This window comes from Anopheles merus, chromosome 3R, assembly GCF_017562075.2.
Source record: "Anopheles merus strain MAF chromosome 3R, AmerM5.1, whole genome shotgun sequence".
In the NCBI taxonomy this organism is placed as follows: Eukaryota; Metazoa; Arthropoda; class Insecta; order Diptera; family Culicidae; genus Anopheles; species Anopheles merus.
In genome coordinates, this window is record NC_054084.1 from 39,301,338 (window position 1) to 39,326,927 (window position 25,590).

General features: G+C 37.7%; 1 pseudogene; it reads right to left on the bottom strand.

The window, feature by feature from the left end:
- Positions 1 to 4,303: 4,303 nt before the first annotated feature.
- Positions 4,304 to 7,403, bottom strand: LOC121595663 (annotated as a pseudogene).
- Positions 7,404 to 25,590: the final 18,187 nt, after the last annotated feature.

Genomic DNA, 25,590 nt, shown 5'->3' on the forward strand with positions numbered 1-25,590 from the left:
AAAGTGCTAATTTTTTCATAAGGAATCTTAAATCAATTTATCTGACATGGCATAAAGTGTCCGAAAAATATTTTCATGAATACTAAATGCACATTTTCTTCGATCAGTTTTCATCCAATAACACTGTTGTACCATGCCCAGAATAGCCCAAAATTTTTTTTGCGACGTGGGAGGATGGGGTCATCAAGAAGCGATATTGCTCTTGCTTTGTTATTTTTTTAATTATCACACCCTTCCCCTTCTTTAAGCGATCCTGAAATGATTGAAGAATACAATTAGTTTTTAAGTCGATATTATCAATTTTTAACCATGCTTAGATGAAACAATTATAGGAAAACAGCAATAATACCAATTATTTTGTTTCTAAAATTTTATAATATAATAATTGAAGCACAATAATAGAAAAACCGTATTCTCATGGCCCCCGGCTTTAGGCCATCTACTAAATTTGGCCCTTTGCCTCAAAAGTTGGCCGACCGCTACCTTAGAGCCAAACTTAGGTGACAACGACTGTATCATAGTCACCAAGTGCAAAACTCGTCCATAGATATGTTTAACAAAAATTTGTTCCCTTCTATTCACGTAACCGGTATTCTAGCCGGTCTCGTAGTACAGTTGTCAACTCGTACGACTTAACAACATGCCCGTCATGGGTTCAATCCCCAAATGGACCGTGCTGCCATACGTAGGACTGACTATCCTGCTATGGGGGGAAATCAATTAGTCACTGAAAGCCAACCCCACGAGTGGTGCAGGCAGGCCTTGACCGACAACGGTTGTTGAGCCAAAGAAGAAGAAGAAGAAGATTCATGTTACCATTAATCGTGTAATTTAATCATATTAAAAAAAAATCGGGGCCGAAATCGCAACGAGACATGTCAACAAGTTGCACGACTTGTTGTCTGTACCATAGGCTCAATCGCCAAATCTGTTCCGGTGAAACAAAATCGTTTCCGAGGGAATATTGAACTTGAAACAGAATAAAACAAGTGAAAACACCACATTAACTCTAGAATACTGGAATAACATAATTATCAATTCGTTTGACTTATTAGGTTTAATGCGACTCGACACTCGACACTCGACAGCTGACTGTTGGAAGTATGATCAAATCGAGAACGAGTGAGCTCCTTCAGTGCTGATGGAGAGCGTGACCAGGTAGGAAAATGGCTCTATCTTCTTCCCATGCTGCCGCTTCATGTCCAATCCTTACGCAGAAGGCTAATGAACATAACAAATAACACAACGTGGTACAAGGATGCTTGCCGGAGCGAACTGACTGGAAAACCCCCAATCCTGCTGATGGGCTATACAATATAATGGTGCTAAATTCAATTAACAAGAAAACAAGCAAGAAAATGTTTTTGAGTTGTTCTAGTGATTATGGGAACGAGATAGCTTGCAGCACGGTGCTCGGTAAAGAGTACTACTGGGACAGACATTCCTTCAAAGAAATAGGTTGAGCCATTTCAACATGCAGATGCCCTTCAGCACTCGTCCACCGTTCAGCCTAGTGCTGGCAGATTTGCTGGTTGAAGTATGGCGAATCTGTTCATGTTTCTCCCAGCATCAGCAATGCCTGGTTTTGAACGCGGAACGGTCTAATTGATTTCGCAAACTATTCTTGCCCACACACTTCCACTCCAACACACAGTTCTTTTAAAAATACCCCCCTAATCCCAGACGAATGTTGAATTTACTGAATGATTTGGAATGTGGGCAATTAGAACCCATTTTTTGTTATTATTATTATTATTATTATTATTGTTATTATTATTATTATTATTATTATTATTATTATTATTAATTATTATTATTATTATTATTATTATTATTATTATTATTATTATTATTATTATTATTATTATTATTATCATTATTATTATTATTATTATTATTATTATTATTATTATCATTATTATTATTATTATTATTATTATTATTATTATTATTATTATTATTATTATTATTATTATTATTATTATTATTATTATTATTATTATTATTATTATTATTATTATTATTATTATTATTATTATTATTATTATTGTTATTATTATTATTATTTTATTATTATTATTATTATTATTATTATATTATTATTATTATTATTATTATTATTATTATTATTATTATTATTATTATTATTATTATTATTATTATATTATTATTATTATTATTATTATTATTATTATTATTATTATTATTATTATTATTATTATTATTATTATTATTATTATTATTATTATTATTATTATTATTATTATTGTTATTATTATTATTAATTAAATCTTCAATGGGCCGTATGGCCTAATTAAGATGTAACAGTTCAATAAAAAAAATAGATAGCAAAAACAAGATTTGCATCGCAATTCACTGAGAACACGGCAAAAGCCGGAAACGTTCCTTAAAGCACTGAGTTGAGATGTCGAAGTCGAAGCAATCCGAGACAGTGTTGAAGACAGCCGACATGCGGAACATAGGGTTAGACCGACCAGCACTGGAACGGGGTTGAGCGAGTCGTAGAGTTTCTCTAGACCTAAGTGTTCGGGATGGTGCTCTAGACCTAAGTGTTCGACTCGATGCAACAAAGGCGATGATTCGATAGAGCCATTTAGCAATCCAGCGATGAAAGAGCACTGTGCATTACGTCTTCTAACCGAAAGAAGTTCAAGGCCTAGAAGACGGCACCGCGCAGCATACGGAGGAGGATTATTGCGATCCTGCCAGGGAAGTAGGCGTAGGGCATATCTCGTGAGCTTACGTTGAATCGCCTCAAGTCGAGCAATTGAAGAAGCGGTAGTTGAGCTCCTGACTACGCACGAATATTCCAGAACCGAACGAACGATGCATTTGTACACAACTTTGATGCACAATTTTTGGAGATTGCGATTAGCAACAAATGAAGGGTGCGAAAAGATTAAATATCCTTCCGCCACACTATAAAAGTATGCGATTTATGATTGGGAGCAGAACATTACCCATTGCGGAATGTGTGGAGCATTTCTAATATGTAATATAAAAGTTAGTAACTATAATAAAGTAGAAAGTCATCGTTTACGCGTCAACTGAAATAAATCACTAGAATTTAGAATATGCATAAAAAAGCGTTTGACAGCACGTGCAGTGAAATGATATGTCCTAGGAAATGATGACAATTCGATTTTAAGCATTTCAAGCTGTGTGTGTCATTCTAAACATTTCATGTTATAACTCACTAAAACTTGTTTTTGAAAAGCCAATTCTCATAGCCATTTTACATATATTTCCTCATGTATAAATAAGTTTTGCTTAAAATAAGTGCAAGAAAAACTATTTTGAAACGTTCTAAAAAGAGTAAAAAAAGCTATGGGGTTATGGGGCAAGAGTGCCACCCGTATGGGACAAGACGGCACCTGGTTAAAATAAACGTATTTCTTAGATTATTTGAGATTTGTCGTGTGTGGCACTAGTTGGACGAACTGGCAGACGAAGACGCGAGAGCGTAAGTGGTTTCGGACACTTCTGAGGCAGGCCAAGATCGCAATGCGGTTGTGGCGCCGGACAAGTAAGTAAGTAAGTAAGGCACTAGTGTATGTATTCCTAGATATCTTGAGTCACCAATGACCCTTTTTTTACCATAAACTGTACCGCAATATGGTTTGTCGCTGGTATGTTTTTCCGGTGTGGAATCCGCTCATAATAGTGCACCATACGCTGTACGCTACAAAAATGTTTACATTTTTTACTCTTCGTGGCTTTGAAATATGGTGGCACTCTTGCCCCAAGCAGAGGTGACTCTTTTGCCTCAAAATTTGTAACATTTATAAAATTGGATGTTTTAGTGTCAAATAGATTTTTTGAAACATTTTTTCAACTTTATAGTGGTATAAATATGTTCTCGGTTGATTTTTCGTATGTTTTTCAGAGCTTAATTTTGATACTAAACATAAAACAGGTCATTAAAATGGGTAAAATCGATGATTATTAATGAAATGTGTTACAATTTACTTAGACATGAGAACAAAACATGTATCTGTATATTTATTTTTGTCATATAATTCAAAATAATAATTAAAAAAAAGAACTTTTGGGCACTTTTGCCCCTATGGCACTGTTGCCCCAAATTTCGCAACGCTTTTGAGTTAATTTGAAATCATTCGCCTGTCCATTTGAAATAACTGCGGGTTTGCGACTTGTCACTAGTGCAACGATTGGTTCCAACGTCGATCAAAACCTGCTGGGAAGGAAAAAGAAAAAAAACTTAGATGTTCTGGTACACAGATCCACACATCGTTTGTTACTATGGTTTGTTACTATGGCATTAATTTATCTTTTTCAGCGGTAATTTTAGTCAACCCGTTGTTATACAGAAGTATGAAACGTAAGGAGTCACATAGTGAATGCGATGATGGTGTCTTGGTAAGATTATATGATGATTGTGGAGAAACAGGGCCCACTTTGGCAGTCTCCAATACTCACTTGTGAATCTGTCAAAGCAAAAAGGGTAATCCGTAATAAGAAGTTCTGTGAACTCAACCTTCTTTTGTCTCTAAAAGTTACTGGAAATCTCTGTTCGAACCACTTACCTGACTCGTCATGGCAATAACGATCGAAAAGAGAAACAAATACGCATTGATGGCATAGTCCTGCTGTATTTCTGCGTTTGTTTGGTGAAGAAGTTCCACGCCGAGAATAGGCAGTGCGAACATAAATGTGATACCATTAGTTTGGATAAAGTCATGGCGCGTAATGGACGCGTCGGATCAATATGATGCTCCCGGATTGGCCGAAGGAAATTCTGCACGTAAGAAAACAAGGACAACTTTTAGTACTGCAAAGCATTAACAAGCCTTCAATCCAATCACAACCCACCTTACCCACGATGGGCAAGTCTACGGAACCCCAGGTGTCAGCACCCAAGTGTACCAGTTCTGAACCAAAGTTGGCTGTCAGGATGCCAAAGATGGCGGCCACTACTACGTTGCTGAAAAGCTCTAAACGGAAGTGTCTAAATATATAGCCCAGGTACAATTTCATCAGCGAGATGCAAATAAAGCCTCAAATCAGTTCCTGAGTTTATTATGGAGGTGTTGTCTATAGAAAAAAAACCTTTCGCAAGCATAATTTACATGTAACACTACTGGGAATGAGAAAGTAAGGAAACAAGTTTTGCATGCGAAAAGGAAAGTTTGTAGTTCAAAACACCGAAAAATGGTCTCCGTACAGATTGTCTCACAGCTTGTGGTGACCCTCACGTAACCGCAATAAGAGACGAAATGATATTAATTAAATGTTCAAGCGTGGAACCACGCTATACAAAAAAAAAACCTTAAGCTCGTGTCAGGTTTACGGCGATGTAGCTAATTACATTAAACCGCAACAAAATGTCAATCATGAGGTTTCGGAGGGTCAAATACAGTCATCAAAATACTTTTCGTAATAGCGTCATGTCCTTTTAATATCTCTATTGTGGTTTTGTCTGACGCATTGACGGCATTGGTTAAATAAGCTCATGATGATACGTATTTTATTACCTTTTCTCTCTTGGTAGAGCCATCTGAGGGTTCGTTTGTAAATAATTGTGGTTGGCCGTCATGTAGCACGTTGTTTTGTACATATTTGCAAACTGGCAGCATATTTATTTTTTCATCTATTAGATATTCAATGCATTCAATGTATTGTTATTGAGAAATTCACCTTAAACATAGTTAACAGTTAATCAATCAAGTTAATTATTTAGGAAACATTTAATTTGCATTGTTATTGTATCTTTTATTTTAAAACGAGAATTCTACAAATCATCAAACTACCTATAATATTATAATATATTAATGATAAAGCCGATGATCATAATTAATATCACATATAAGACTGGAAAACCCCAATTGCATTTTAGTTATGCAATGGTTGAATTCTATTGCAAATAATATCCAGTTTCCCGTGATTGCCAGAATGTAACTCAGTGATATAAATTTCTGAGACTTTTTTCTATTCTGGCCCTTTTATACTGCATTCTATCACTGCATCTATCTGAGCGCCATAAAACGAAACATACACTCTAATTATCGTTAAGTAGCCCCTCCCTAAGCAACTGAGGTCTCTGATTGAACAAATTAATCAACAGCAATAACTGGTTTAAATCATTAAGTACTAGCTCAGCCCTAGGACGGTGTTTAAATTACCCTGAATGGTGTGACTGAGCTTAACAGCCCCTTTGTCTTACATACAAATAACAAACACCACAGCTTTGACTGTTATACTTCACTCTCGGATCATCTTATCGCGTATGGATTCAGTCCAAAACGTCAAGCAAGTTCCAGAACTATCGTATGCAGCGCATAATTATGCCATCCTACTCACTAGACAGCAGCTCCGCGGGCGGGATATCCGTCTTATGAGAAAGTTCAACTATGCAATCAAAAACATCATCTCCTCTATTCACCATTAATGTACAGCTTCGCCAGCTCCTATGCACCTTTGTGCCGTGGTCCCCAGCCCAAGCCGGCACTCCTTGCTCGTACTGTGCTCTTTGCTCAGTTCGTTGCTGGCGAGTATTGTGTTGGAATTTGGGTAACCTTCCAGTATAGAGTTTTGGTGTATTTCCTGATCCGTCTTGACAGGCGTCTAGAAGCAGATGTTATCGTTGGATGAAATTAGAGTCAGCTAGGCAAGGATACAGAGGTAGTGAACGAGTTCGTAGAGTGGGTAGCGCATTGCTATGAAGTGAATGAAGTGCAACGAAACCAGAAGGCGAGCTCACCGATAGCGCTAAAAATTAAACTGGTTTTGCCACAATTATTACTTTCAGTCCCCTGGGTTAGCTGGTACTCATCGTGTTGGGGAGACAATTTTTTGGCGTCAGCATTCTTAACAGTGCTCTTAGCTTGTGCGTGTGTGTGTGATTGTGTATAGTAGTGCTGCTGTTTTCCTCAAGGTAGAAGGACCTAGCACGTTATCAAAATCTCTTTGCTTCTCTATGCAAAAATAAGCTACAGAGCTATGGAAAGCGCCACATGCAACCAAGGGACCCGTTTGCTGAGGTTTAGGTGTCGTTTGTTCAACGCGATCACGGTTGTGGTTTGTTTGCTGCATGGAAGACACTCACAGCATGGCGCCATTGAATTGCAGCCTGTTCAACGATGCTAATGGGCCGACAATGGCACTGCAATGCGCGAAGCGTAAGAGGAACCAGAATAAGAAGAAAATCGGTAAATTGTGCAACGGTGCACAGTCCAATGGAAAGACACAGAATGAGAAAAGTAGTTCTTTCTCAAACTCTCCTCCTCACCTTTATCATCCCTGCCTAATGGCGCGATTAATCCGATAAATTATTGTATTCATGATCAAACAAAACTCACACTTTGATAAGCTGAGCACAGATGTTGAAGATGATGATGATGATGACAATCATGCCCGTTCATGGTGCACGATGCTTTCGAAGGAGTAGCATTCGATGTGCGAATGCGCAATTTTATGCATGAAATGCTCCAGCCTTCAGCTCCTGTGTACCGTAGGGAGAAGCAAAATCAGGAATCTAATAATGCGATTAGTATTTGCTGAATCTATCATATTCGGAAGCGTCTTAATGCGTGCGAGAATTTTCTTGGAGCCCTATGCTATGCACGAGTAAATAGGGTTTGCATTAGCAATCAATCAACAATAAGATTCTCGTGAAGGCAGACGGCTTAGCTATACGCATTCCATTTGCTTTGCGAGCTATCGTGTCGTCATTATCATTATCGGGAGCCTGTTTGGTATTAATTATGCGTGCAATTATTGTCCATCAGGCGTTTGATTGTGCCGCTAAAGTGGTGGCTTTGTGGGCTGAGCCCACTGCCACCACGGCTGGGGTAAGCCTTTTGAAAATGAATTGTAACAGTCATTAAATCAGTTAAAAATATTGATTCTGATCGCGCAAACCCTCTACGTTGTGTTTTTTCTATGATGGATAAAATGGAACATAAGTTAAATTTCACGGAACTAAACGCGCGCTGTTTTATTCGATGACTCCTTAACGCGTCGTTACAATTTGATGTGTAATGTTATTTCCGCTAATCGATTATCGTTTTTACTAATACATTTACACAAGTACAGATCCGTCAACTGCCTTATAGTTAGGTAAAACGCAAAACGAAACGCAAATGAAATATTTCATAAACGCGAACTATAGACTATTCTACTATTAGTTACACGTTTCAATGAAATAATGTATCTTGGTAGTGCATAACAGTCTTAGGTTATGTAAGTTATAGGGAGCTTTCTTTCCAATTTCTTGAAAAGTTATGATTCAAATTACGGACAGCTTCAAACTCCGGACATTTATCATTGGCCTTGGCCATCAAGGTGCCTAGGTAGACTACAGGTGGGTTCTGAGATCAGATTTTGGTAACCATAAAGAATGGTGATTTTTATGGAGATAGGCAGATAAGGAATTGGGGTTGCTAAGGACTTGGTATGAGTTGCTGAGTAACTTTGGACTCCCTAGCTGTCAAATTTATTTCAAAATACACTCGACGGACCTGTTAAATTAATGGGCCTTGTTTGACAAGGTTTTTTTATTGAGCGCTGGATAGTAGGATGAAATTTCAATTCAAAAGCACGTGTTTGTATAGAAAACCAGATTTTTGAAAAATTCACAAAAAATTAACGGCTTGCAGCGAAAAATTTAAGAAATTTTGTGAATGGAAAAAACGTGCCAAATAAAAAGTACATACTCATTAGTTGGCAGCAGAGTAGTTAATTGTCGACATTATATGAAATTCGCAGTGAGCGCTGTAAAAATTATTTTTCGTGCATGATATTTATGGGAACCATGACACGACTTTCCAAGAGCGACAATCATTTGTTTAATAATAATCAGCACTTGTGCGATGACATGATTGCAAGAAATGCAGAATGAATGTAATTGGACATTTTCCAAGTGACACTTGAACTGCTTAATCGTGTTTTTGTCAATACGTAGCAATTTTACTTCTAGATATTTTTACTCATTCAACCAGAAAAATGGTGTCATTTCACAGGAGTGTAGATTCGAAAACACGAAAAACTGACCCATTTTCGATGAAGATCTAATTGACTTGAAGTACGGATATATAAAAAAAGTTAAATGAATGTTCCAGAAAAATATCATCGTGCCAAATGACATTTTTCCCGTGATCGAATCCATGGTCTTTGAAAGAGAACAAGTCGATATGTTTAAAGTAAATTGACAGAAAGCCACGGGAAAATTTTAACAGTAAAATTGAACTTTGTTCATATACAGGGATAGAGGTTGCTAAGGAGTGAAAGCAGCATTTTCAGCATTTTGCACTTCTTTTCTATTACTGAATCGAGCAATTATTATGTAACATGGCTGATTCAATTCAAGGATCTCATGTATCATTCGTCGCCGGGTTAAAAGCAAAGGAAGCTATGTGTATTGTTCCTGTGTGTGGCGATTCAATGTTTGATTGTACTCTCAATGGTGGATTAAAAGTTACCATATCGGGTTAACATATCGACCTCTCATATCGAGTTGGAACATGTATTGTGCAGTTTTATGACTACTAAGCTTTTGGTTCCTCCGACAGGACCGTAGCAAACGATAGTGATTCGTGGTTACAAATGGCAAACAATGAAAAAGTTCGATCAATGTTTCTGAATACACAGTAAACTCAAATGACTTCTTTTTATGTGTCCATGAGTAATTAGCTGCAGGAATTCGAAGCATTGCAATTTTCTTCATATAAAATTCGTCTTTTTTACGCTGTAGTTATTCCCGTTTGTTTGTAAACACTTTTTCATGAAACTGTCAAAAGCGAGCTGTAATTGCATTCAAGTAACGTGGTGCATTCAAGGTCGATGCAAATCATTTGCTCTTTAATAAATCTTGGACGTATCAAGGCGTGAATCTAGAAAAGCATCATTTTGTAAAATTTTATATTGACGGTTATCACCGTTCGCAACACTGGTTGGCAGGGAATCAAAGTTCAACCAGTGAGTTCGGGCTGATTATTCTATTGGTTAGTTCACCACCAGAAGCATTCTCGGTTGTTTTGCTTGAAAACCGACACCAATGTTATTTATTCGATAATTCCTATTAATCATGTTGACGTTGAAACGATTTGCGGACTTGGCTGTCACATAAAAATTCCGCCGAAATTCGCCTGAAATGATCACATTGAGTTTTGACGGCATTCCTTGCAATGAAAGCATTATCTGCTTCCTGATTTGTTTTTCCATGATTCCTAGGTCCACTAGTGGTCGGTTGCATCGACCTTCCGGCCAAGTTAACGCAGCGTTGTAGTAGCTTTGCTCTAAGTCTTCAATTTCAGCATCATTTGGAGCTCCTAGTCGCTCAGGATCGTCGGCTATTCGGGACTATGCGTTCTTTCGATGCTTCGATTGTTGTCTAATAGTGCCATAATATTGTAAATGACGGAACAGGGTGACGCCCAAAAACTGCCAAACGTATTTCGTTTTAAAAGTAGCGGAGTGCCGTTCATTGATCGCGCACACTTCTAAACGAACTTTTTTTGCCATCCTAATTAGAGCTCGACTGATAGAGGTGATAATTCTTCTTCTTCTTTGGCACAACAACCGCGATCGGTCAAGGCCTGCCAGTACCCACTAGTGAAGTGAGCTTGGCTTTCAGTGACTTATTGTTACCATAGCAGGATAGTCAGTCCTACGTATGGCAGCTCGGTCTATTCGGGACTTAAACCCATGTCGGGAATGTTGTTACGTCGTTCGAGTTGACGACTGTACCACAAGATCGGCTAGAGGTGATAATTAACTCATCTATATTCCTGTAGTAGCTTAAGTCAAACCTTATTGTTTGCTTGTATATAAGATACAAATAATCCACGCTTAAAATCGTAAGGCATTTGAAATCTCAAACCTCCTTATAATTCTTGACTGTTATTATAATAATTTCAAAAATACCCGATACCTCAAAAGGACAATCTAGCATTAATCTAATAAGCAGTGCAAGCTAATAAATAAGAGTATTGAATATAATGTCCTGGAGGATGTAAATTCGGTATTTTCCAATGACTTTAGTTTGGCAATGAATAGTAGCACGAAAGAAGGCAGAGAGGTCCTTTATTTGATAAAGTCAATCGAGCCCATGTACCTTTAAAATGTTGTCGAGATCTCCATCTACTAGGTGGATGTCGGTGACAATGCCATTGGTTGCTCGTTTGCCACTGCCGTCAGATCCCTGCGTTTCGTGCAGAGTGGCACCGATATCAAATCCATGCTAGCGTTCCATGAAACTCAGAACAAAAAAAAAACTGTGGAAGGTTTCTGACTCAAGAGACACAAGAGCTTCCTTAGAAATCGTTTATTCTGACCGATGCCCGAAAAATATGAAATACACTCGAAAAAGACATTTTTCTTTTCACTGCGATACATAACAACACTTGAGTCGGTGTATATTTCACTGGCTCACACATTTCTAAAGCAGTCACACTTTCTCGCCTCGCTGTTGCTTCATCCACAACCTTTTTTCCCTATGGGGGAGCAAACGTACTCACAATCTTACACACACGTACGACAAGACGGTATATTATTCGATGACCCTAATCAGCATAGTCACGCGAGATGGCTACACTCATGGCTCATCCCTAGGCTTCCCTTCCTGGATTCCGTTGATCGTCGGCTCGACGATATTTATGCGTTTGAGTGTTACGGGGTATATAACCTTCGTCCCTTTTTCGGATTATCACAGTTAATAATTTTATCCAAACAAAAGTATCACCGCCGTCACGCTTTATGCACTCAACCGGCCGAGGGGTTTGTTCCTTTTTCGTTTTTATTTGCTGTGCTTGAGGCCTTCCGGATTTTAACTGCATTGGGTGAGGAAATTCAAGGATAAGGAACTGGTTAAACATGCGTTAAAGTGGAAACGAGAGATGGGGAAAACTGTGTGACTACAAGAAGATGACTTCATTATACGGCCCTGCGGTTGACACTGCAGTAATCTACTCAACACCCTCGGAAAAGGTGATTTAGGTTTGGGTTGTTTTTTGTTTATTTCTTTGTCACGTTTAATACCCTTTCATTCTGAGAGAATGAAACAATAAACCACTTTTTGTAAACTTTCTTACTAAGCCACAGGAGTGAATTAAAAATGGCAAGTTACACATTTTTTTAAATAAAATTACTGTAACATAGTTTGTATGTACAATAAGCCTCTATATATTTGGTTTATTAAGATCGAAGGGAATAAAATATATTTGGTTGATATCCCGCGAGGGAATAAAAAGAACAACACGTACAAAGATCCAAAGGGTTGTTCTCAAAATGAAATATTTATTCACAGCGATATGTTAATGTCCCCCACCCCCTTTTTTTAACTGATATCACTGGCAATCCTTTACAAAGCTCGAAAGTAATCCTACCAACCAACTGCAAATTTCATTTTTCTCACGCATCGAACACCATACAAGGAACCATGCTCGCTCCGCATATTTCCTATTGCTGGTCACTCAAAGATACACAAAAAATTCTCATTTGTAGGTTCAGAATTACGGTACACAAAGAGCACAATAAGTAATAGAAAATGTAATAGTATTTAACCAAACAATTGTATAATAATAAATTTTGCATTAAAAACAATCAAATTATGGAGCGATTTGAACAACCGATGCAATCCAGCGAAGCGTGACGATGAAATCGTTTCATGTTTCGTATTATGGGTTCGTTACAATCCCTTTGCAAACCCAACAGCCTTGCTCTCTCGGCACACACTAAAATACTCTATTCATCATGTTCTAATCGAAATTCCCTATGTGCCCCGACAAATCAATCAAAATGAGAACGTATGATAAGTGTGTGAGTTTGTATCCTGAAACGATACTCATTACCAATAAATGTCCCCACCGTCAGCCAAACGGATTCAAATGCATATTCAACCGTTTTGCTTGGTATGTCATCGTTTGCATGACAAACAAGGCATCGCGCAACACATGGCATGGGGACATTCAGTCTAGTTCCTGGAGCTGGCACAAAACAAAAACAAAATATAGCAAAAAGCAAAGAGAGGAGAATCCGTTACATTCCCGAGGACATCAGCGAATGCTGGAAAATTTACTATTTCGAATGCATTTCTATTCCACCTTGTACAAGTGTGTCCAGCTGTCAACCTAGTGCCAGTCGCTCATCAACGTAATTGTTCTGCTGTGAGCTTCCTTTGCTGAATAAGATAAAAAGATAAAGAGATTAAAAACTCCTTGGCGATGGGCTGTCCGGCAATTGGTACAAATGACACAATGATAATATTTGATCCAGTTGTTACAGCTCTTGTCAAGACTCGTTACTCCATTAAGGATGACAACAAATCGGGAACCTTCTCGAGACACTTTTCTTGCAAGCAGGTCATTCGATTACGATTAAACATACGGTTTTACGTGGTCTAGAGCATCTGGGACCAACTTTTAAGTCCTTAGGATGTACATTTTAAAGCACCATAACGACGCTTCATTGCAGTTTTATTTGTCCAACATTTGGTCACTAGATGCCTGAGAGCGCAAGACGAATAAATTTCAATAGTTTGCACAATGAACGCAAGCAAAAGACATATAAAAGTTACATGCTTATAAAGGGAGGTTTTAAAAATTATATTGTCATATTTTTTATGACCACCATTAAACGATGTTGTGCTGCACTGCTTTTTTTCTATCCTTCATAAAATATACTAAAAAAAGAATAAAATTAAGCTCTGGCTCGCTCTGCACGAAATAAAACTTGCGACGAGTTGGAAACTTCGTAGTAAACTGGATGCTAGCCGGCGGCGTTTGAGAGCCTGGAGCTGGCCGCGAACTTCACTGGAATGCACTGAATTATTGCGCGAAAAATTGAGCCCATACAAAGGGCTGACTATCCTGCTATGGGTAAATCAATAAGTCATTGAAAGTCAAGCCCACTAGCAGGCAGGCCTTGAGCGACAGCGATTGTTGTGCCAAGAAGAAGAAAAAAAATGCAATAAGTTCTTTGAGATAAAACTATTACTCAATAGAGCAACACAAATTTTATCACCATGAAAAGTCACTAGTGGGACGATGTAGCCACAAAGGGCACGGAAACTTTAAAGGCATTTTGTTGTTGAAGCTTTGGCATCACATCCTCTCCACACAAAAAAGATGAATTGAAAAAGAGTATGATTTTTGAGTGAAAAATAAAACAAAATTTACTTTGACAGGCACCATTCAAACCAATCCTCCCCTACATGAGGCAGAATAACGCAACCAACAAATCAACCCAACCGGTTGATAGCTTTGGTCGACGCTTGTCGTTGACTGTCGGCCGCAGCCCCCTGCAGCATGAGATGCAATAAAGAATGTGAAATTTAATAACCTTCCAGTCCACCCCGCTAGTGTTCGCCCGACAACGAATGTTAAACGGTCCTTTTTCCACGGTTCCATTTCGATCTTGATAACCGATGTGAGTTTGTATGTGAAGCCGATGTGTGTTGATTTTCGCCGAACGTGTCGAGCCCACCTTCCTCGGGATTTGGTCGAACCGGGTACCCTGGCCTAGTCACACGTAAGCCGTCCACAACCAGAGCGTGTTTCGGTTTAATGGTTACCGTTGACTTTTTATGGACTGGTGATTAAGCTGATGATATTTTTATTCCACCATAAAAAATGCTGAAATCCATGGCAATCGATTCCGTACGATCAGCCAGTTCAGCCTCCCTTCCCGCAATTTTGTAGAGCTGCCTTTGTTATTATATTTATTATAGCAAGCAACCAGATGGTAGCCCAGTACACTTCTGTATTTCCCCGTGGTCAGCTGTCGCATGGGTACTATTTTTTATGACTTTATTAAAAAGTATTCGTTTTGTCACCATGGCCGTCACCGTGATGGTGGCGGGTTTCCAGCGGAAATTGATGCTTGCAAAACCGTCGTCACTAGTTCGATGTGTTGCTTTTTATTTGTTTGCATGCTAAGGCAATGGAATTACCGGCAGCATAACCGTGATGCTCGCGTTAATGATAGGTGATGGTTGGTTCAATGAATTTGTGTGGAGTTAAGATTTTCAATCTCAAACGTCATTCAAAGTGTGTTTTGGAGGAACAATGTGTTTGTATGGTGCAATTGAATACAGTTGATGAAAATATGAGACGGGCAAGACGAACGCTTGTAAGATAAACCCTGAATTGAAATTTATTTTCGTTAACTATTGATAGAAAAATGTGAAATGTAACAAAAAAAACCCTGTTTCATAGTACTTCACTGAACATTGTTTCATTTCATGCATTATGAAAGACAAGCATAGACAAAATATGAACTAATAACGATGTCATTAAAAATTGCTCTTGTTTGTTACATTCTGAAGCGTCTTTAACTTTATTTTGATCGATCTCATATCAGAATGCCCGTGAAGACAATGAGTTTTTTTTCCAATTAGTGTTTGGTGTAGCCGGGCTCGTGGTGCAGTCGTTAACTCGTACGATATAACAAAATGCCCGTCTTGGGTTCAAGCCCCAAATGGACCGTGCCGCCATACGTAGGACTAACTATCCCTGCTATGGGGTGTAATCGATAAGACATTGAAAACTAACCCCACAACTGATACAGGCGGGCCTTGACCGACAACTGTTGTTGATCCAAAGAAGAAAAAGAAGTGTTAAATGAATCTGATTCAGATTCATGAATCTGAATAAATTCTTAAAATTATTCATTGCAGACTAAAGATTCGTAAATCTTGACAGATTAGATTACATGTGAACTACAATTGTAAAACTTCTGCTTAGTATAAATTTCAAGAAAATCAATAGTAATTTTTACTAAACCTTATGTCAAATAGAAAAATAAAAGGCCTCTTAAAACACGATTGATTGACAGCAAACGATAACTCTTATATCAATCATCGTGCAGTATGAAAACATTAAAATACTTCATCAAATGGCAGAGACCAATTAATCATTTCTGTGGACAACAAGATATTGTAACATACTAGAAATAATCCCACAATCACATTCACCCTGTGGATTCACTCACATTGGAAACAAAAACGAATCTTAATCCACACTGCACAAAAAAGCGAGAAAGGAAACACGAGTGCACCGGCCAAAGCGCAGTGATGAGGGCAAAAATAAAAGAGTGGTTACAATTTTCATTCATCATCATCCGATAACGAAAGATTACGAGATGAAGCAAATTATGCCATTCAAAAGAATACACACTCTGGAATAAAAGTCAAGCCGCTAAGAGACGGCGCCTAGCATCCCTTTACGCCTTTTGTTGGAACCGCGCGACCTCGGATGGAATTGGCTGCAAATGATAAAGGGAGAAAAGTTTCCGTTGTGGTTTTAGCTGCCATCCTTTTGTGAAGTGTATGAGTGAATTTAAATGCTCTCTTTCATGTAGCCAAATCTGAAAAATGGTATGCAGTCGTTCCACCTTGTTGGCACGTACAAGCGTAGCTGGCTATGCTTCCTGTTTTTTATGAAGAGTTAGTAGAGGCAAACGGAAGCGAGTATTAGGACCACTCGTGCCCACGTATCCAACCAACTCTTTAGTGTGCCCTTTGGTGGTATTGAATTGAAATGTTTCTGTTGTTTTTGGGACAGGCTTTGGCACGAGTTACCTGCTGTTGCTAGGCTCACAGCAAATTGCATGGCGCCTTCAGTTCGTTAATGATGCTTTTTCTTCCCTTGGAGTTTTTTTTAATTGTATTTCACCGTCACCCATTCAGCTAGCATCAGTGTGACAATGCCAAGTGTACTCACTCACATAAGGATTACACATTCTGTGTATCTTCAATGTGCCTCACAACACTTGCACCCTTCCTCTATCCAGCTACCGGTTCTGATAACCCTTTTGTTTGACTGTGCAGTTAAATCGCAACTTACCTCTCCGAGCGGTTCTATGGGAAAGCAAGCAAGTTGCTTCACTCATCTGACCATACAGTTTGTTGCGGTTAAGGCGAGTACTATCTTGTGCAATGAGCGATAGCTGGTCCGGAAAGAAGACGTTGGACAACAGTTATGGTCATAACATATGACACGAAAAACATCTTCCCTGACGTATCCAATTTTCCTACGAATTTGTTGTTGATACAAATGAGTAATAAGCAAATGAGGATGATACAATCGGCACTATGAAATTGGCACAGCTTTATGTAAGTTGCTGGATATGAACGATTTCACGGTGTCATCACTCGTGTTAACGACACTTCCGAAACTAAAGAGTTAAAGCTGAATAGTTTCTAACGATGTTGGCAAAAGTGCCTTGCAATGTAGCATTACGTTTTCGGAGTGAAAATTAAATGACACTCATGGCCAAGAGCTTGTTAATTCAATGATCCAATATTCAGTAAGATTACGATATCACGTCATTTGTAGTAAATGCAATAAATATATAACAAATAAAGTACGATGGCACCAATACTTCCAATACTAGAGTTCTCTTTACAACATGATAAAGCATAAATCTAAATAAAAATATCTCTCTTATCGAGGTTATACTGAAAAACCTGAAATATTTGAACATTATTCTATTCTTACGAATTGAATAAATAATGAAAATTAGGTTAGAGATCAAAAATAGTGAAAATTAATTCAATTATAACTATTCAAAATTTAATCAAAGCAATTCAAACTATCCATTTATTCAGCATATTTGAGTTCATGCCACTAATTATTTCACTATTCAAACAATGGAATTGAGTCTCTAACGTAACGAGTGAGTTACTTGAACGGAACAAACTTGTTATTTAGGAGCTCATTGAACTGCTGATAATTGCCTATCTTTAATGTAAGACCATGAGAAGTCACACTGCCATGAAAGTTTACAATGCAACGTTTACGCAATAAAGTAGTGCTGTAAACGACGAGTTAGAACACATATTCAAGTTTGAGTTGTAGAAAAAAGCGGCTGCTTCTGCAACAGGTGGTATTTTCATCCATGAAGTTCATACTTTTGCGATCTATTCAATCGAGAATTCAATATAATGGCATTAATCCACGCTTTTCGTATAGCTTCCATTTTGATTATACACAGCTTTTTAGATGACTTTGACTACCATCACTGCAGGCACAGTCGTCGTATTGACTATAGGATCCATTCTACCATTACAGGTACAACGAAGCAATCACAAAAATATTTATTTTTGTCGTAATTATGATTTGTTTGATGCTAAAGAGGGTTGTGATTGCAAAAATAAAACATATTCCAATTGCTTTGTGTTAAAATGTTCATATATCTGCCGTCCTAACATTTTACATGAATTTAAGCATTTCTTTTCAATTAAAGTTTTTTTTTATCATTTTCGATACATTTACTCTAAATATTTATGCAAAAATCAATTAAAAATCCAATTAAGTCTTTAACATACAGAAACTGTTTTGTATTCAATTTTATATTTTTATTGTTTTGTTTAAATGTTGACATTATGTTTACTGTCCGATACATCCCGAAAATATCTCAAGATCAAAGATAAATAGTCACAGTCGCTATCATTTGTCCAAATTTAACTAATTTTATTGACTATTTCCTACTTTAAGCAGCACTGTGCTATTATCGAGACAGAGCGCTGGGAGGGAGATCAGCAACTTCTGTACATGTAGTTTATAAAATTCATCTGCAATGGTAAACATCATTCAATTAAACAGCAACCAAAGAATGTTTAGAAGTTTATTTAAATTATGTTTTTTTTATATCGTGTTTAAAATGATTTAAATTAAAAATAAAATACTGCACTTTGACAAGCCACGCCTTCGTTAGAATTTTGCGCGAAGTGAATCACTGCAAATCGACCGTTATTTTAAATCTCCATTTCTGCTGCTTATGATTATTGGCACACCCTTTGACGATTTGAAATATCGTTGAAACGCTCGTCAGTGAACCGAAACCAAAACTGCTTACTTGCGAACCAAAGGTTCATACCGACGGCATGCCAATTAATGCTAACAAGAGTGCGGATCAACGAAATCACCGCAACATAAAGCTCGTATATAAAACCCCGCGAGAAACACGAGCCCACATAGATCACCATACACCTTTGTCGGAAGAGATACACCGCTGTCATTGCCCGTCATCAATTGAGCGCTGGGACGAGAAGGAATGTGTATTCTGAACATTTCTGTCTCCTCGGAAAATGCGCCACCTTTATTACGGGCAAGGCCATAAAACACCGACGCCGTCTAATAATGAATTCCACGGAAAATGGTTATTGACCAACAGCAAAATTTATTTAGGGAAAGCTTTTATATTTGTTTCGTCACCGCTCCCTGGCCCGGTTTGTATGGACTGCAAAAGATTTATCCGTTTCTTGCCAATTTCTCTAATTTTAACGCGCGCCATTTTCCGTTAGGCAGGTGTACGTTGTTTGTTTTTTTTTATGTTTTTTTCTACCTGTCCATGGTTTTAAGTGCCTTTTGCTTGCCGCTCATCGGTACGGGACCACAGACTTGTCAATTATCTGACACTGCCGGACCAACCTGGGTTGGTGATTTGCAGATGTAACCGGCCTGTGGGATGAATCGTTTTCATTTCGTGCCATTCCGTTGCTAAGAACGGACATACTAGCCTTTTTATTTCCTTTGTGTTTTTGCAGCAGACGGTGCAGGGAAAATATTTACTTATAATATGAATACATATCTTTCTCGTTGGGAAAGTTTTATTTTTCGCCGGCCATACTTTGAAACGTTTACTTTGCCGTTTTGTTTGTGTTTTATTTGCATTGTTTTCAGTCGCTGTCCATACTGTTATTTCCAATCGAACGCGTGTGTTTTGATGTAAATGTTTGTTTGGCAATTATTGGTGTTCGTTGGGAATTGTTGATTAAATAATTTTGTTCAATAAATAACGCATTTTGACAATGTTTCCCAAAGAAGTGTATTTCTTTTTAAATGGAACAAAAATGGATAAACAAAAATATATTTAAAGAAAACCGAACAAAAAAAATAGTTACTTGAATAATTCATAGGGTCGTCTGGTTACTTAGCAGAAACATCAAAACCTTACGGACTGAAAATTTCAATCATCACGCAATGTAAACTATGCGTTACAATAATGTGAAATATTCCTTTTGTCAATTTTTCTGCATTGGGCTGTACATATTGAGCAGAACGCTTTTGTGAGGTGTTATCGAAAATGTGGACTCACACAAACGAAATCGAAAAAAGGTGTGCGAGAAACATTACGTCTAGGGTAAATGTACCTATAGTGGTGCTAGTACCAATAGTGGTGGTATTGCACTAAAATGCGGTCCATACGGAAAATTTAAAGTAATTAAGTTATTTACGTTAGCGTAAAATGTTCTTAAGCCCTTTCCAAAGGGTTTGAAAGCTAAATGGGCTGTTACTTGGTGAGCAAAAAATCCATTATTTAAAATCTAAATGACCAAATACCCTCACAATTACTAGTTTTTCAACATAACTGTAATGAAATGTTCTTGTTATACTGAAATAATTTGCCTTTTAACCATATTTATGCATTTTTAAGTGTTTTTTTACCATAGTGCCATTATAGGTACACAAAACAGACATGTTCCTAAAGTGGTTATAGCTATAACATCAATAAAAAACAAGTAATTTTGGATTTTTTTCGAGAATTATTTTGACACGTCGAACTGTTTTCATCATTAATATTATACACTGTTTTGGAGGTATCTTTGTTTACCACCACTATAGGAACACAATACGACGAATATAGGAACCATACCACCATAAAAGGTAGAACAGTCACAAAAAAAGTATTTTTTCGTAAAATTGATGTGTTTCATGCTAAAAATGACTATGATCGCAAATATAATACATATTCCAATTGCTGTGTGTTAAAATATTCAGAAATTGTCCTTCCTGACACTTAAAACATTAAAACACACCTGTAACACTACAAATTGCACCACTATTGGTACACTTACCCTATCGGTGTTTACGTTTAACTTGTCAGATGTATTAATCAGATTATTTGATTCATAAAAAAACCTTGCAAAACCGTTATCACTACATCGTATTGATAAGTTAGTTGTCCTTTACCCTTTTAAGCCTTTACATTGAAATCAATTGAACTCATTTTGTTTTGTTTGTATCTTTGATTTTTCTTCTTTTTTATTTTGTTGGTTGGTTGTTTGTTTGTTTGTTTGTTTTTTTTGTTTGTTTATTTGTTTGTTTGTTTGTCAGTTTATATATTTGTTTGTTTGTTTTATATGAAATGGAAAATTTACCCTATTTTTTGATGTACACGAAATAACTAAATATAATAAAATCACCATTAGATATGCCATGACCTGTTAGCATTAATAAGTAGATTTTCAACATGTGCTGGACCACAAGCTATTAATCTTTCAAAATCATTAACTCAAAATAGCCTTTTCTCAATATTCAATTCATTTTTTCATGAGAAGTAACAGTTCTTCTTCGTCTTCTTTTTTGGCCAGAGAAGTAACAGTTAGCAACACTTAATTATGACAAACGATTCATCCAATGGACTACACAGTGCAAAATCACCATCATGTTGTTTTTTGCAATTATTGTGGATTAACCTTACAAATGAATTTTTTTTTCGGAATATAACAATAGCTTGTTTTTTATCTTTGAATTACATTTCTGAAATTATTGATGGCAAATTTTTCAATAATGCATGAACATCCCTAAGCCAGGTGTGAAGTATGGTATTATTACTTCGCGTAAATACGGCATTTTATTTTTTTCCAGAATTTCGTTTGGGCTATAATTCATCTTCGAGTAGTAATCATCAAAAAAGTAGAGAGGCTCGAAAAAAAAGTAATCTCTTAAAAACTGAATTTAAAATTCACCTTCACGCCTATTCAGTGAAATTCGGAGTGCTTATAAATTAAAAAAAAAACCATAAAACAAATCGATCGCATATTTCCTCCGCAGCATCCGATTTCAATTGAAAGGCTTAATCCGATTTTGCTCCTTTTCCTCACTGTGCTTCATTAAGCAAGTACGGTTGAGGAGGACAGGAAAATAAAGCAAATGTTTTCAAACCTTGGCAAATGCTTTCATGCACCCTCCAGCGATCGTGAGAAGAGTAAGTTTGACCTCCATTTTTATTTCATTCCAGCATATGCCGAGTGTACATGGATGCTTTAGTGACGATCGTGGATGAAACTCCTTGAAGCAATCCTGCATATACTCGCCTTCATTTTTCATTCACACACACCTACCGACCCAGTGACACATTCGTTTTCTTGTACACGTTCACAGGTAAGCATTGCGATGACGGGCTGACGCTGGAAAAAATCGTTGTATCCTTGTACCTGTTCAACCATGGGTAAAGTTTTGCTCTACAGTGCGTGCAGATGCTGGTATTTTTTATAGTTACCTAGTATGCATTTTTCCGTTGGAAAACCGTTCTATCGTTCGAGCCGATGAAGGATTGTTGTAAAACAGTTATCCTATTTTTCACGAAACACTATAGGTCCAGCTGATTGGTAAGATGGTATAGGATATGTAGAAGAAAGAGTATAATAAAGGATTGCATCGTATTAGACTTTAGAACCAACGGTACATTAGAACTACCGATAGCTTGTTAAGTTCGCTTCACATTCATCAGCGCTTCCATGGGGATGGAATTTTTAAATACATGCAAACCCGGCCTCATACAGGTTAATGATGACTAGTTGGATGAGTTGGATGGCACACTGGTGCCATAACTGACGAAACGAATTCGTTTGTTTTGTTGCAAAGCACTAGTGCATATTTTTGTCTTACTTTGTATTTATTGTTTTAATTTTTTTTCTGATTTTGGTAAGCCATACACCAGCCCATGGATGAAATTCATCACATTTCAAAATCGTCAGATGACTCCATGACAAACAGTTGGTTGGATTGCAGACTGTGTAAGTGGAAAATTTTCGTTTTCGTTAATTTTCGTGATAAAGCACACATAGCGGAGCAATCATTTTATACAGGTGAAATCTGTTTTCTTCCGTTAGACAGTGAAGTATCAATGGCATTGTTCCTGAGCTCTTAGTACGATCTTTCTCCCGATTATCAACGGATTTGACTCCTGTGCATTGAGTTCGGGATACTGCTAATGAAAGAAATGAAACGGATACTCCAATATTTATGAACAAATCGTTCCGGAGTAAGGATGAATTTTTGAAAAGAAATCTATATGAATTTAGATTGAATCATCGGATGCTGGGAAAATAGTTTGGATTTCCGAAATGTAAATGTTTTCCTTTTATCGCATTTTATCTTCTCCGTTCCCATGATTGCTGTGAGAGAGCTTGTTCGTGATTGTCCCGGACTCAAAATACACAGGTCTGTAATTGGGCGAATGGTGGAATGAGTTTTTCCATCATGCAACCGATGCGGCATACCCACCGAGACCACAGACAAGTTCAATGTGACTTTTGATTAGGAATCGACCGGGGATATGGTGGACAGCTAGAGCGTGTGTTTGCTGGCCCGTACTGCTCCGGTTATGCCAATCCCGGTCAGCATGTTTACGCGCAACTCTATGTGCGTTTCTGTATTGCCCTTCACACGGTGGCCTTTTTCAACACATCAATCTGTGATGACATTGACTGCAGGCTTTTCAGGCTTTTTTTTGGTCAGAAATATTGTGTTCTCGTCATGGTGCGACTCTGCCATTCTTTACCATCGTCGTTTTTCAGTGATGGTGCGACCTTAATTCATTTCAAGATTGATGTTTGCTTTCGTTTCTTCGTCAAACATTGACCTAGCCATTGTCGTACGAGTGGCTTTGTGGGTGTGGGTGGATCGTTGTTTTCGGACGCACCACCGCTGACGGTGCAGCGCAGTTTTTTTTGCTGACAAACGAGCAAGGATCGCACTCGCATGTCGATACTGGCACACAAGCAATAGCCACAAAAGGGGAGTAAACTAGCGAGCGACCGTTTAGCACTTTTTCCGTCCTGTACCAGTGCTCTGGAGTTACATGCACTAACGGATGATTAATAAAAAAGCTTGATAAGATATTACAGAGAGCACCGAAAAAAAGGGGTTTGAATTTAAAATGCCCTTTTCATTTCAGGCTGTTCGACGATAGTGGAATGTAGACTGAAGAGATGATGTGACTTTTATGCTTTGCTCGTGATTTATACGCTGATTCAGCTCCCGTCAAGTAGAATGTTGAAATTTGCAACAAAAAAAAGGCGTTCCTCTTTTCGATAGTCAAGTACAATAAATGAGATGAACTGTGTTCTTTCTTTTGAACTATACCCAACATTACTTCATCATTTGGTAAAGCGAAATCGCGTTTTGTGTAACATGAAAAATACGTTTCAAATTTTCCATATTTTATAAACTATTGATCGCAACAACAAGAATGGAGATGTGGTAATTAACCAGCCAAAGGTCCTCTCGTGATGGGCTCAGTACTTTGATGAATTACTCAACGGCCAGCAGCTTAATGAACAACTAAAGATTCTACTAGCATAGAGTGTCCTGTTTTTGCCACCTTGAAAAGACGAAACCCTAAAAGCGCACCCAAACAACACCCCACAACTGACAGAATCGCAGCTGAACTGGTCAATAATGAAGGTGCACGACTAGGAAACGAAGTTCATCAAATTATTACTGAGGTGTGAGATAGCGAATCGATGCCCTGTGATTGGAATCTCGGCATCATCTACTCCCAGGTTGGACTGCAACAACTACAGCGGTATGACGGTGTTGAATTCCGCTAACAAAATATTCTCCCTGATCTTTCAGGATCGTCTGTCCCACACGTCGAAGAAAAAATAGGAAACTTTCAAAGAGGATTCTGAAACTAAAAATCAAAAACTGATCAGATCTTCACCATGCAGCAGATCTTATCGAGGTGTTATCCCGAAAAGCCTCCACGGGCCACAATAAATAACACAAATATCAATGTTAAAGGCAGATATGAGCTGGATTAATCTTTACTCCATAGCGTCGCTAGCTGCATACAGAACCCTCAGTGTCCTCAGGTTGGAGACTACTGTCCTCGAAGTATTAAATATAAAACCATTCGACGTTTCTTGTTCTGGATGTAGCGTAGTCAGTTTTTACAAAACAGCACAAAATATGATCAGTTTTCAAATTCTCATTTCAACTAAATTATGAAAAAATCTTTTTGCTCTCCCAATAATACTGCCAGCAACAAACGAACAAGAAAGAAAAACCCCAACACATACTTTTTTCTGCATTGTGGACGGCTCCCTTATTGAACATTTATTTTTAAATTGTTTCTAACCAACAGCCATTTGGCTTTCGGTCAAAGCTGTTGAATGTGCTGCACGTTCTCCACTTATTAGCATTCTTCCCAAAGCTTCACACACTTTAGGCTAACATAGTCGAAAAACGCCTCCGGTGGCAATGGTTTGCGGAGATCTAAAATTACTTTTTCTGATACTTTTGCTCTGATTTAAATTAGTTTCAATTTTGCTTTGCTTATTACGGTCATTCGTTTACTTGTCCGTGTGCCCGTGTTTGAAGGATATTAGCGTCGGAAGATGCGAGCACAAGCTTGCGGGAAAAGCGGCTGGACTAAGCTGACAGTTGTGACCCTATTTTGGAATTGATTTTTTCCTATATAAAATGGCTAGTATTTTCAATTTTGAACAATTTACGAAATATTGAAAAATAGAAAAACAGTGCCCAACGTCAAGGTCATTCTGTGGAGGTTATGATGATGATTACATGTTATGATGAT